Source organism: Cynocephalus volans, chromosome X (genome assembly GCF_027409185.1).
Source record: "Cynocephalus volans isolate mCynVol1 chromosome X, mCynVol1.pri, whole genome shotgun sequence".
Taxonomy (NCBI): Eukaryota; Metazoa; Chordata; class Mammalia; order Dermoptera; family Cynocephalidae; genus Cynocephalus; species Cynocephalus volans.
In genome coordinates, this window is record NC_084478.1 from 167,103,528 (window position 1) to 167,117,997 (window position 14,470).

The 14,470-nt window shown below is 35.9% G+C and overlaps 1 non-coding gene across 1 annotated transcript; it reads right to left on the reverse strand.

The window, feature by feature from the left end:
* Positions 1–12,696: 12,696 nt before the first annotated feature.
* On the reverse strand, positions 12,697–12,812 carry LOC134368741 (U5 spliceosomal RNA). Its single transcript, XR_010022452.1, has one exon. It is a non-coding gene; the product is annotated as a U5 spliceosomal RNA (small nuclear RNA).
* Positions 12,813–14,470: the final 1,658 nt, after the last annotated feature.

Here is a 14,470-nt window from a genome sequence, read left to right on the forward strand (position 1 = left end):
AAGATATACATCTGCTCTTCAGGAAGTTATCTCTAGTTGGGGTAAAAAACAAACAAAAAAAAAAACAAGCACCAAAGTATGGGGAGCATGTGACTCATGTGACCCAGGTACTATCAACTGCACGTACAGATACATTAAGCTTCAGATTTCAGTGTCTCCTCAGCCCTTCCTGCAGCTCTCTCTACCTCCCTGCCAAACTTTTCCATTATTGTCTGGAATTTTTAATAGGTGTTTCTCATGTGCTCCAGAAAGAGTCTACTCATATTCTTTGGTGTTAGCATCCTATTGGGCATTTGTTCCTCAAAAATCTTTTGAGAGAGGTACCTCCTCATGGCCACTGCAGTCAATGGTCTCCTTGAGGTTTTTGCCTCTCTTTCTGTCATGGCTGGCACTGCTGATGCCTCTTGTCTCCTCTACACTCCTGCTTGATGTTGTCACTTCATTTGATAGAGAAACAAAGTTCTCCCCAACTTCGTGTCCCTTGAGCCTTGAAGTGTGGCTAACTGCACATCTAGTCTCTGTCCCTTTTCAAAATGATCCCTTATCTTTGACTTTGTACCTCTTTTGTAGAACTTAAGTAACTTGGGGAATAGATTTCATAGCATTTTCTATTTCCCCACTTTGATTTCCTCTTCCTCCGGCAACTGTGATCACCTTTTTCCTTCTTCCTGCGATCAAAAATAAAAGTTCTCATTCATATAGGCTCATGAAAAGAAATGCTGGGAGATGTCATTCATCCTACATGTCCAATCCTCTTTTGCTACACAATGAACTCACAGTGCATTTCAATTAATCCTCACAAAAATCCTACAAGGTGGACACTATTATTCATGTTTTACAGCAGAATGTACTGAAGTTTACAGAAAACTGAGCTCAAGGGCACATGACTACTAAGATTCCATTATTAGAAAATGCTGGCAGATTATTTCATGAGTAGAAAACCTCAACATTTTGACGGCTTTGATTTGCATTCCTTTTTTGTTATAAAAAATAATAAAAGTAATATTTTGATTACAGAGAAACCAGTAAAGTAAATTTAAGGCATAATAGAAGCTTAGGTTAAATTCACGGTGTCTTATTGGTTCCTCCCTCAGAAATATTTTTTTGAACTCTAATGTAGCCCTCTAAGATGAACTTGAAATCAATAAACAATAAGGCCACTCCTCCAATCAGGCATCATCTGCTTCAGAACTTGTCATGTCTCACTTTCTGATTGGAAGTGAGTCACAGCCAAGTACTTATAGACTACTAGGCTCCATTCCAGTGCAGTCTTTAATTATCTTTGTTATTGTACAGCAAAAGACATTTGCTTGATGAAGTAGGACTGATTTGCTTATTGTATGTCTCTAAATTCTCGTTAATCTCTCCAATTCTGCAATTTGAATTGGTTTTCTAGTTATTAGTGTGAATTCATGAGAGCATGCTTTATTATGAGTGCTATCACCTAGCAGTCCCTAACCCTTTGGAATATGCAGAAAACATAACAAATCTTCCAGCCCTGCAGTCTTTGCAGGCTGAGGAAGAATGGCTACTGTACAGCAAACGGGGGGGGGGGGGAGTTATCAGAGGGGAGGACTGCTGACGTTTTAACTGGGGCACTACTGAGTGTATAGGAATCCTTTAACATTCTTAGTCTTCTCTGTGGCTTAAATGTAGTTTTAAAAAGTATGTATTTCCATATGTTTGTGGACTTAATTTCTTCATTTTAGTCCTTTGACCTTCTGGTAGTATATTCTACAATGATGCTAGTTCCAGGCTCAATTTTATTATAGGTCTTTAATTGGAGATTCTCTGGAGCCTCCTAACAAAGTGTTGTCCATTGCATAACCCACATAGCTCTCCAACTTAGTATAATTAAATACTTAATAAGAAATATTCTCATTATATCTATTTAGAAGTTTCCAAATAATGAGAAAGTCAAATTCCTGGACTTGGAAATAACGTGTCCTTTCCATTCATTGGATTTCCCTAAGCATCTTACACAGTTCGTGACAAAGGGAGGATCCAGGCAGGGTTCCTGACTTCCCTTCAGTAATACGCTGAAGGAAAAAGGAAACACTAGTTAAGAAAATTCAAAATTTTCTAATCAATTACTCTTCTTATATGTAGTGTACTGTTTCTGTTGGACGGTAAGACTCTTGCTTTAAGGCTTGAAAAATGTAAGTTTGGTCCAGTATATGGGGATTCACACACAGCTTATAATCGTGAAGCATGTAAACGATATCCAAGTGGCAGATTACTGGCAATAACTTTTTAGGAACGCAGCTGAAAAATTTTGTTAAAGAATGGAGTTTCAGAAGGGGAACTATAGAGAAAATGAAATGTTCCTCAGAGGAAAGGGATAATGACCAAAACACCTTTAGTTTTCACATATGGAAACTGCCTTTCTGTTTAATCTTTCTGAAAACTGGAGCCCCATTCTTTACATTTAAATATCCTGAAGGAAGGGAAACATATACTCTTTAATTTATGTACTTTATTCATCTCACTTTGTTAGCTGATCACTTTTAGTCTTTTGTCTTCCTTTAGTGATGACTATTAGACCCTTTCAAGTGCCAATGGGAAGTCACCAGTTCCCCATTTCTGATCAAGTCTTCATACACTCAGTATTGTACAAAGATACTCTGAGAGGCAAAGCACATGAATAATGATGTTTTGGGGCTGCAGTTATTCCTCAGTTGATTATTCATTACTGATAGTGTGAACCGTATGTGAAATTTACATTTTCTTCCTATAGCTAAATGTTACTATCAATTTAGTATTATAAATTTCTGCTGGATCTAAGTAATCATGCTTCATTTCTAATATCAAATTGTCTTTGAGTGATCATATGTCTTTACCAAGCCAATTTCTATTAATGACTAATATTTTCAAACTGATATAGGACTATAAATCTTACTCATTAAATGAAAAATCATGATTACTTCTGACTCATTAAATAAAAATTAATGACTAAATCTAACTCAATTCAAGATAGTGTTTTTCTAAATTTCATATTTTCCCTAATCTCCATGAAGCCAGATATATTTATATGCTTGCTTCTCTTTTGGGTTTTAGCCTTTATACTAGTTTGTACTTTCCCAAACGGTTCTATATTTGTTCCTTGCATTCTTCCAAAATGTTTTCTTTTCTTTTATTTTTTGATTTGTATATCTGAATTTTATTTATTTATTTATTTTAATTTATCAATATACAGCATATAAAGTACTTGATTTTTGTGTCCCTTTATCAATTCCTCCTTTTCCTTCCTCCGTCTTCCCCCTCCCCACGTCAACATCATATCTGTTCACATCTTAACAAAATCAGGGAGTTGTTGTGATTGTTGTGTCTTCTTTTTTTCCCCCAATCCTGTTTGTTTATTTACTTATTTATTTTTATTAGCTCCCAGAAATAAGTGAGAACATGCAGTGTTTCTCTTTCTGTGCCTGGCTTCTTTCACTTAATATAATTTTCTCTAAGTCTGTCCATGTTGCTGCAAATGGTAGTATTTCTTTCTTTTTTTTTTTTAATAGCAGAGTAGTATTCCATTGTGTAGATATACCACATTTTACTTATCCACTCATCCGATGATGGGCATTAAGGGTGGTTCCAAATCTTGGCTACATAAATAATGCTGCAATAAACATGGTAGTGCAGGTACCTCTTTGACATGATGATTTCCATTCCTCTAGGTATATTCCGAGCAGTGGAATAGCTGGGTCATATGGTAGATCTATGTGCAATTGTTTGAGGAACCTCCATACTATTTTCCATAAGGGCTGCACCATTTTACACTCCCACCAACAGTGTAGGAGGGTTCCTTTTACTAGATAACCTCTCTAGCATTTGTCATTCTCAGTCTAGGATATTAGCCACCCTAACTTGAGTGAGATGATATCTCTGTGTGGTTTTGATTTGCATTTCCCAAATTCTGAGTCATGTTGAGCATTTTTTCATATGTCTGTTGGCCATTTGTATATCTTCCTTGAGAAATGCCTATTCAGCTCCTTTGCCCATTTTTTAACTGGGTTACTTGTTTTTTTTACTGTTAAGTTGTTTGAGTTCCTTGTATATTCTGGTTATTAATATTTGGACTGATGTATATTTTGCAAATATTTTCTTCCATTCTGTTTGATGACTGTTTGCTCTGCTGATTATTTCTTTTGCTGTGCAGAAGTTTTTAAGTTTGATATAATCCCATTTGTTTATTTATCCTTTGGTTGCCTGTGCTTTTGGGGTCATATTCATAAAGTCTGTACCCAACCCTATTTCCTGAAGTGTTTCCCCTATGTTTTCTTTAAGGAGTTTTATTGTTTCAGGATGTATATTTAATTCTTTAATCCATTTTGTGTTGATTTTGGTATATGGTGAGAGGTAGGGGTCTAGTTTCATTCTCCTACATATGAATGTCCAATTTTCCCAGTACCACTTACTGAAGAGTCAGTCTCTTCCCCTGTGTGTGGCCTTGGAAACTTTGTCAAATATCAGATGGCTGTAGGTGCATGGGTTGATTTCTTGATTCTCTATTCTGTTCCATTAGTCTGTGTTTCTGTTTTTATGCCAGTATCGTGTTGTTTTGGTTACTATTTCTTTGTAGTACAGTTTAAAGTCAGGTAGTGTTCCAGTTTTCTTTTGGATTCACTGTGAATTGAATGTCTTTCTCAAATTACTTTTCAAATCTCTGTTCCTAGAAAAATCTCTAAATTTTTATTTTTATTTTATTCTCAAAACTTTGAAAAGATTTTTTATTTGATTGTTTTCAATACCAAAATATGTTCACATTTGCCTAAAAACATTTAAAAACGATTACGTAAGACATTCATTGTAAACACAAAGAATAATTTTAGTCATGGGTACCTTTTTCTTCATTTTTTTTGCTATTACTAAATAAACAATTTTCTTTATCCATATCTGTTTCTTTTTCCTGTACCTATTTCCTTATCTGTATGCACACACATTCTTTTGTGTGTGCATTTTTCTGTTTCTTTCTTTGGGATAAAGCTTTAGAACTTGTACCACCAAGAAAAAGTTCTTATCGAGGCAAATTTTTATCTTTGCCTAAATTTGATTGTTGAAAAATGGTCTGTGGTTGCACATATCACACACACACACACACACACACACACACACACACACACACATGATGGTGGAATTGTTTGTATGTATTTACTGATCACTGACATTTCTTCACTTATGGGTTGTCCTTTTATTGACCCTTGTCTTTGTGCCTATTGGAGTTTTTATCTTCTTGATATCTAAGAGATATTAATAAATTTGTGGCATTAACTCCTCTTCCCATATTTTTCTCCAGCTTATTTGTCTTTTTATTAAGCTCGCCATGATTTTCATATACAAATTTTATTTGTTCAAATCTATAAACTTTTTCTTTATACTTTCTTCCTTTTCTTTTAAACTAAGAACTTATTTGGTGGACAGCAAATGTGTGCTTGAGAAAAGAAAACGGCATTTTTATAGAGACGTGAACGAGAGAACCAGCCATGCAAAATCAGGCATACAGCTCTCTAGGCAGAGGAAATAGCAAAAGCACCAGGGTAAAAGGGAGCTTGATGTATTCGCCAAATAAGAAAGGTCAATAGGGTGGCAAAATAGAGGAAGTTAATGACTGAAAGGTGAATAGAGACCAGATCAGTAGGCAGGAAAGGAGACTAGATTCTCAGTGCAGTGGAAAGCACTGCCCTGGAAGCTTTCATGCAAGGGAAAGACAAGATCCGATTTGCGTTTGAATAAGATCACTCTAAAATGCAAACAATTACAAACCATAGGCAAGGCACTATACAGTACTTCACAAAGTTCGTGGGAAAATGGAGCTAAAAGATAATACTAATCTTTCCATGAACTTCATGATGACCCTTCCTACTAGGCATTGTGAAGGGCACCAAGAAATACCACAGCATTTGAAAAATGCAGCCAAGATTTCCTAGGGGTCCCCAAGACACTTTTAGAGAACCCCAGAGGACAAAACTATTTTCATAATAATACTAAGACATCATTTGCCTTTTTCAGTGTGTTGACATATGCACTGATGATGTAAAAACCAATGGTGGCTAAAACTGCCAGGCCTTAGCACAAAAAAGATTTAATGCTAAGTATTTATGAGAAGTTAGCTGTCTTCTATTAAGCCAGACGTTAAGGAGACCATAAAAATGTAAAACTGTGTTGCTCTTCTAATTAATTTGTTTGGAAAATGTAGTTATTTTTCATAACAATCTTATTTATGTTAACATGTAATAAGTTTATTATTGCTGTTTTTACATGGACCATTAAATCTACTTTTAAAATTTCCAGTTTAGATTTCAAATACAAGAAGGATTGGTAGATAAAATCCACATGCACAAAAACTCTTTGTGTTCTTCAGTGGTTTTTAAGTGTGTAAGGGGGTCAAGATCCAGAAGTTTCAGAGCCTCTGCTACATAAGATATAACCTATCAAGCGTGTTTCTAGTTGAGATAATCAGACATTTTCATAGTTCAGGTTGTCCTACCTATTTGGGATTAAGAACCCAAATAGTGAAAGACATATTCAAAAGTTTATCTTTACTGAACATTGGGCTTTCTTTTTCTTATATTATTAAAGAAATCTTTGTAATCCCAAGCCAATACCTAGCAACTCTAACAGACAAAAAGTTTTGGTATCTAACACTTACTTGGTTACATCTTCATGACGCCTTACCTCTTCTTTCTCTAATTGTGCTTCTTTGCACTCTGCAGCTACACTTTTTTTTCTTATTAAAATTAAACTGTGCATCCTCTTCAGCTTTTTGTAACTTTCTCTTCTTTTCCTTATATTCTCCTATTAGTTCTCCTGAGCTGCTGAATTCCTCAAAAAAGTGGGTCCTTTCTTTGGGTTTTTTCATTGAAATCGACTCTACACTTTCCTTTTAAAAACAGTAAAGCACACCAACACATAAAATATAGTGATGTATTTTCACAACTATGAATCCAATCAACTACTACAGCTACTTACCTGAAAAACTAGGCAGTGTCACGCTTTGACTGTTATGCCTATCTTCTCCAATTCTGCTGTGTAAGCAGAACGACTCACAGGATTATCATCACAATGAAATTCTGAGCATCCGCCTAATATAAAAGGATAAAGACTATTACAGGAAACATAAATATCAGACATCTCTCCACAACGAAAGAAGTTTCATAAAATCATTTTTTTTATTGAAATGGCCAGTGCTGCAATAATATAATCATATACATGTTAAATGCATTTAATTAGTTAACATATACTGATTGTCTATTAGGAGGGTACTTTAGAAAGTTCATGGAAAAAATAGAATTGAAAGATAATACAAATTTTTCCATGAACTTTTTGCAGGACCCTCGTATATACTAAGGACTATTCTACAGTGGTGAACAAAACAGATAAAAATTTCTGATCTCAAGGAGCTTATATCCTAATCAGGAAGACAAACAAAAATAAGATATGGAAGAAAAATAAATAGTATGTGAGAAAGTGGTAAATGCTGAGGAGTAAAAATGAGCTGGGAATGTGCAATGGAAGTTTCTGTGGAAGGGGGATAGGCTTTGCAATTTTAAATAGGGTGGGCAAAGGAATCTTTACTGATATGGAAACTATTGAGTTAAAAATCTAAAGAAAGTGAGAAAACTGGCCAATGAATATATGTAGGTGATAAAGTGATGAAATATCTAAATTACTTGTGAAGGCACAAGTATAAAATTATAAGTACTTCTAAAATCATCTGTGATAGCATTTGGGTGATGTTAATAAGACAGCATTTATACATTAGAAATGTTCCAGTGGACATTGAACAGTAACAACAAAACAAACAAACAAAAAAACACGTATTTATAGAGGCTCTGTGAAATCAAAGCATAAGATAAAAAAATAAATAAACAACTCTCAGTGTTGTTTATTCAGACAACAGGGAATTCATGAAGAAATCAACATACAAATTCAAACATTTCACTCGAGTTGCTTTTCAAGGTAAGTAAAACTGTCTACACAAGCCAAAAGTATGCATGTAATTAGTTCATCATAAGAAAAGCAGATAAACAAAACCTCAGGAAGAACTTTTATAACTTCTCTCTCTTTGAGGTAGTCTCCTTGTATCTGATCCAAATATCCAGATATAAAAATGCTATTTGACAGTAGGGGGATTTGAACAAATACAAGGGTACTTGAAAAGTTTTGTAGAAAGATTTTGAAGTACCCTTGTTATGTCTGCTTAAGGAAGAGTCTTAGTGGAGCATCAAATAGATTCTGTTACTTGCCTCTGAGATTTTCTACTGAACAGGGGAAAATAAACCCTCTCATTCACTATGCCAGTGGAACAACAATGATCACCCTTCAAAGAAAGAAAAGAACAGGCAATCTGACTTAATCTTAATCAAATGACATAAGCAAAAATCTACAGAAACTACCTCGGATAATCCTTGTAAATGTTTTCTCCTCCCCGCTTTCCTCCACATACACAATTTTTACACTTGCAGAAGAAGAAATAGGTTTTCCAATATGTGCTCCATGAATAAGTTCTTGAATATTTCTCACTCTTAAATTAGCTGCTTTCTCTCCCAATACAAAACCAAATGTATCTATTACATTAGATTTTCCTGGGAAAGGAAAGAGAAAAATTCATTCATTCTGAATGATAAAAAGCTTTGACCAGAGCTGAAGAAATCAGGACAAGACTGTGAGTGAAATATAGCCAATAGACATGCCTAAATACTTCTGTCTTGTCAATATTTAAAATGCATGTGACTGACAAATTTTACTTAGATTACTTGTTTCTCCTCTGCAGCTATGGTAGAGCATTAAGAGATCAAAATTTAAGGATCTAAATCCCAGCTCTCTCCCATTATTAGGCATTACACCCCAGATAATCATTTAACATCTATGAATTTCAGTTATTCTTATTTTATAAATAAGGAAATATCACCTAAGGCATCGTCAGTGCAGCACTAAGCCCTCACATACTAAAAAAAAAAAAAAATGGCTAACTAAATTCAGGGTCTTCCCAACTGACAAACCAAGGCTGCTAGACTATTTATGACTGGTATGAGATGGTGCTACAAAAAATTATATTGCAGGCCTGAGACTGCTATCCTGTGAAAGTCCTGCTTGCAAGATTGGCTGGTATCTCGGGATTGGGTTTGGGATTTGGGGAGGGTATCCACCATTCCCTGATCAGAATACCTCATTTTGCCTAAAATGTTTGTGCGAACAGTATGATTTATGTTGACACCTGAATTCTTCCTAAGAGTCAAGAATTTTGGTATGTGCCAGGCAGAGAGGACCTGTGTGACCATCTCCCTGTAAAAACTGAGTCTTCAGTGGGGTTCCTGAGTAGGCACCATTTCACACCTGTGAACTTGGTACTGGATGAATTAAGCACTGTGTGACTTCAGTGGATGAAGACTCACAATCTTGCACCTGGTTTCCTCAGACTTTGCCCCACGTGCCTTTTCCGTTTGCTGTGTTTGCTTTGTATCTTATCACTGTAATAAATAGTCCTGAGTACAACTATGTGCTGAATCCTGTGAGTCCTCCCTGAAAATCACTGAACCTGGAGATAGCCTTGGGGATTCCCCACCCCAATTTTAAATTTGTTATCCAACCACAGGCCAGTAATTTCCTCTAATTTCCAAGATGCAATATCAATGCAGCTACTACCATCTGTATTTATTTATTTTTACCATTCTCACATTCCTCCCCCATATCCACAAGCAATTAAAGTTTTCAGTGACAGAAGGAGGAAAGTAACATGAACAAAGAGAAAGGTATACTGTCAGTCACTAGAAATATGGCTTAGTATTAGAGATTTAGGATATTTAAAAAAAAAAAAAAAACCAGAAGTGGTTAACATGCTGCAAATTCATTTAGCTACATCTCAGTTAACCAAAGTTAACTGATAGCTATAAAATGTGGCTTTTGGGCTAGTTATTGTAAGACAGTCCATGTAGGACAAAATGAACATTCGTGTAATTGAATTATTAAGTGTAACACTAACATAGCTAAACAGAAACTATTTTTGATCAATCCTTATTTAAAATCTTCCTAAAATAAATACTTCCCCACCCAAATTCACTCATTTGATTAATATTGTCCCTGACTAATAAAGCTTATATTCTGTCAAGAGTCAGACAGTACACAAAAAAGACAATTTCATGTTGTAATAAGTATAAGGAGAGAAACTGGGTGATGAAATAGAGAGTAACAGAGAGGCAAGGTCGGATAGGATGGACAAAAAACATTTATTAAGTGCCTACCTGCAGCTAGTGTTAGCTAAACAACCATGTTGAAAAAATGAATGAACGAATCAAGACAGGTTTTATAATGGTCAGATTGGGGTCTTCTACCGTATATAATTTAGAACCAACAACAGGAAAATTAGGCTGAAAGAGTTATCTTTAGGCTGCCATCACTTGATAAAGATGGATCAAGTATTCAAAGATATAAAAATTACCCTATCATTCCCTAAGTCCCTTTTGCTTTTACTCTACATGACTCTCCCATTCCTTTGCTTCTTTACCACCCTTCCACTAGTTCAAATCCTCCTTACTTTTACGAACTTCCTTATCTGGACTCTTCAACTTTCAATCTCTTACGCCCTCAAATTCATTCGTTCATTCTACAAGCATTTTCTGAACACCTATTTATTAGGCACTTTGCTAAGTAGTAGGTTGAAAATACAAATCTGTAGAATTGCACTGTTAAAATTTATGGGAGGCCATGTTTTGGATTAGCCTCTAGCACTAGGCCCCAGCAGAGGAGACCAAAATGAAATGGAGTCACTCATGGAAGTGCTACATAATCAACTGAAACTTCATGCAATGTGAAGTACACAATATCTCCTATGATGGAGTCTAGCCATAAGGAAGCAATCAGACAAACCTAAATATTTTGTAGGAAATCTTTTCTAATCTTTTCAACAAGTCAGTGTTATAAATAAAAAGACTGTGCCGAATAAAGAGAGAGTTAAGGGCTGCAACAACCAGATGCAATATGTGGTTCTAGTTTGGAAAATGGTTTGGTCAAAGAACATTTTGGAGTCAGCTGGGAAATCTTAATTTGAGCTGTGCAGCAGATGAAATGGTCGTTTACTAAAAAAGGCAAAGATAATTGCCTGAAAAGAATAAGTCAGAAAACAATATGTACTGGATAATCTCATTTTCATTTCATAAAAGTTTGCATTAAAAGAGTCTTTATGGCTATGGCCCTAAGTATTCAAATAGTAATCTCTGAATTGTGGGAATATGATCTTTTTACTTTTTAAAATTTTGTTTATTTTTATTAGCATATTTATTGTTACAAACCATACTTATTCTTTATGCACGTATCCAATCTTCCTTCTCCCCCTTCCCCTCCACGTTTTACTTCTTTATTCTTGTTTGTTTTCTAATTCTTTACAAAGATATATATTGCGTATGTAATAATAAAAGATTATTTTCTTTAAGAATTCTGCAGCCATTATGCATTATTAATTTTTTTTTTAAAGATACACTTTCCTGGTTAGAAAAGTAAAACATTCAACATACGGAATTGGGAAAATATAATTAGCTGAAAATCACAGCATTCAGAGAAAATCTTGTTGATGGAAATGGATCAGGAATCTTGTCAAAAGACTTTTCCTCATCTATCAAGAAAATAAAATGGAACAAATAAAGATTACTCTGGTTTCACTATGCCACATGGATTTAAGGTAGGATAAGCCTGAAGGTTGGGAACTCAGCAAACAGGTTACTGCATTAATCCAAAAAAAGAGCTGATGAGAGCCTAAAGTGAAGTGATAGCAGTGGGAATACAGGGAAGAGGACAGGGCTATTAAGGAGGTAGAACTGGCATGACTGGTAATATACTGGCTGTAATAGGGAGCATTTATCAACGATGAAGGAAAATTCATCAAGTCGGTAGTCATATGAAACCCTTGGAGAAAAGCCTTCTAAGCCCCAGGACCAGCAAATGCTAACACTCTGAAATGGCAATGTTTTGGGCCTATGCAAGGAAGGCAATAAAAGAAGCAATTCTGACCCAAGTATAGTAAATGTGGGAATTCCAACCTTATATTCTATTGCTTCCCTAGATATACACTACATGCTGGCCAGTTTGGAATATTAGCTGTGGTACAAATAGACTTTCACAAAACCCTGGAAAAACACTCTACTCTTTTGAGTACAGCTCACACGCCATCTTCTCTGGAAAACCTTTCCTGATCTACATCTCTTCCTATCTGTACCTCCCCCAATCACATGTTTTACTTTCCTTGTTTAAAGTTTCATAACCACTATTATCTGGCATTCTATCTCAATTAGTGTGTTATTTTCTCTTTCTGTTAAGTAAAACATTTCCTTAATAACCTTTTATACTGATTACATATTAAAATATTATTTTGTATCTGTTGGATTCAATATATTAGAATCAACTTCACCACATGGTTTCAGGAGGTGACCTAATAAAGGTGGAAATGATGACTGTAAGAGAGGCCGGTGATCTGACACCTGGCAAATAGAATGGAAGGAACTATTGCTTCCAGAACACTTGCCCCCAAGTTTAAGCTCATGAAATAAATTCACAAACTGACCAGACAGTTTTCATCTTAAGTAATTTGAATATAGGTTAAACTATCAGTCAATTAACTTTAAGTTATTTAGTATAAGAAGACATTAAGAAAGTCAAGTAAAACTCTAATGAAAAGCTAATAAGCAAAGTCTCTGTTTTAACAACATCACTAGCCTTGCCAAAACAAGGATCCAAAAAATTCGTTTAAGACTCAGAGTTGTTTCTCTCCATGGAAATCATTAGTAAAAGGCAAAAGATTTACACAATCTGAAGAGAAACCAGAGTATCTAGTTTTACTTTCTTACACTCCCTGTAGGTTAGGAACAGAAGCTGTCTTATTCTGCATATCTTCTTCTGCTCCTAGCACTAGACTTAGGTCAACAACTATTTGCTGAATCTAACTGAATGGAAAACATAAAGGTTAAGATTAAAACCAAAATTTTTCCTTTACTCCTCCCCCAAATTAGGAACATATCGAGTTTGGCAGGTGGTGACAATAGGAAATTTTTATAAAAAGAATGATCAACTAAATTGAAATATAACAGGAAATGATCAATTGCCTTAATGAAATCTATCTGAATGTGCCAGTAATTCTGTGAGATTAAAAAAGTCTAACGCGTTCAAATTAATATAAATGAAATATCACCCATTAAATTAGTCATGGAGGAGGAGGAGTGTATTGAGTTTTGGCCTTCATATAGCAAAAAGAATGTGAACAGCCAAGACCAAATCCAGTTTTACCTAAACCAGCCTGAGGGGGCGTGGAGGGGGAGGACCCGGCCGGAGGGGGGGTGGAGGTTGTGGCCCGGGACTGAGGCTGGAGCCGTCCCGGCCGGGTCAGGGCCTCCCAAAGTCCAGTGTGCATGGCCACCCTCACATCCCCTCAGTCCCCTCAGGCAAAGTGCTGCCGACTGGGCCGGGTAGAGGAGTTCAGGTCCCGCCCAGAGGTGCCCAGTTACCAGAGCAGTTGTGGCTGATGATGCAGGTGAACCTCTTGAAGGGGCCAATGACCTGGCGGCCCCGCCACGACTTTAAGTTCTCCAGGACCAGAACCTGCAGGAAGCCCATGGCAGCAGCCTCCTCGCCTAGGCCGTAGTCCTCGAGCCTGGTGGGAAAAACGCGGGAAGAGCCTCTCCAAGTCTCGCGAGCCTAGAACGAGACCACAGCATGGACAGCGCCGTTCCTTAGCTACCAGAGTTGTTGAAAGTCCCCTTCTAATGTAATGTTGCTAAAAGTTTTCACCATGAACTTATGTTGAATTTCTTTCACAAGCTTTTTCTATACACATTGATGTGAACAAATGCTGTTTTTCTTTCCCTCTGCTCCATTGTTAATGTGGGAAATTACAATTAAAAATATTTTGTTACATTAAATCACATTTTTGTTCCTTATGCACAGCCTGTTAATTCACTGCTGTATTGAATATGCCATTAATTTATTTAAGATATTTGTCTCTCCGTGTGAGCTTGGCTCAAGTGTCCTGAATTTTCCAGGTGGTGTCCTCTTCTGATGCTTGAATGGAAGACATCTACCCTGGGAAAATGAGTTGAATAATTGCCCAACTTTTTGGATGCTTTAGAAATGTTTACTTAAGGTGGTGATGAGTTTTCCCTGATAAATTTGTAGAACTGACCTGCAAAACTGCCTTGTCCAGGAACTTTTGAATATGGCTTGAGCTTAGAATGGTTTTATTTTGCATTGTTTGCTTAAAGGATTTTCTTCCTTTATAAACCAATTTATTCCTGAGCTACTTTTTTTTCTTTCTTTCTTTCTTTTTTTTTTTTTTTCCCCTAAAACATGATCTATTTTCCTTAGGATTTCAAATTTAATATCTTTTTTGTGAGAAAAAATGTGTTATTACGAAAATTCTCAAGCATGTTAAATTACAGCAAATAGTATAGAGAACCCAATATACTAGAAATTTGGCATCAACAATCTTCAGTGC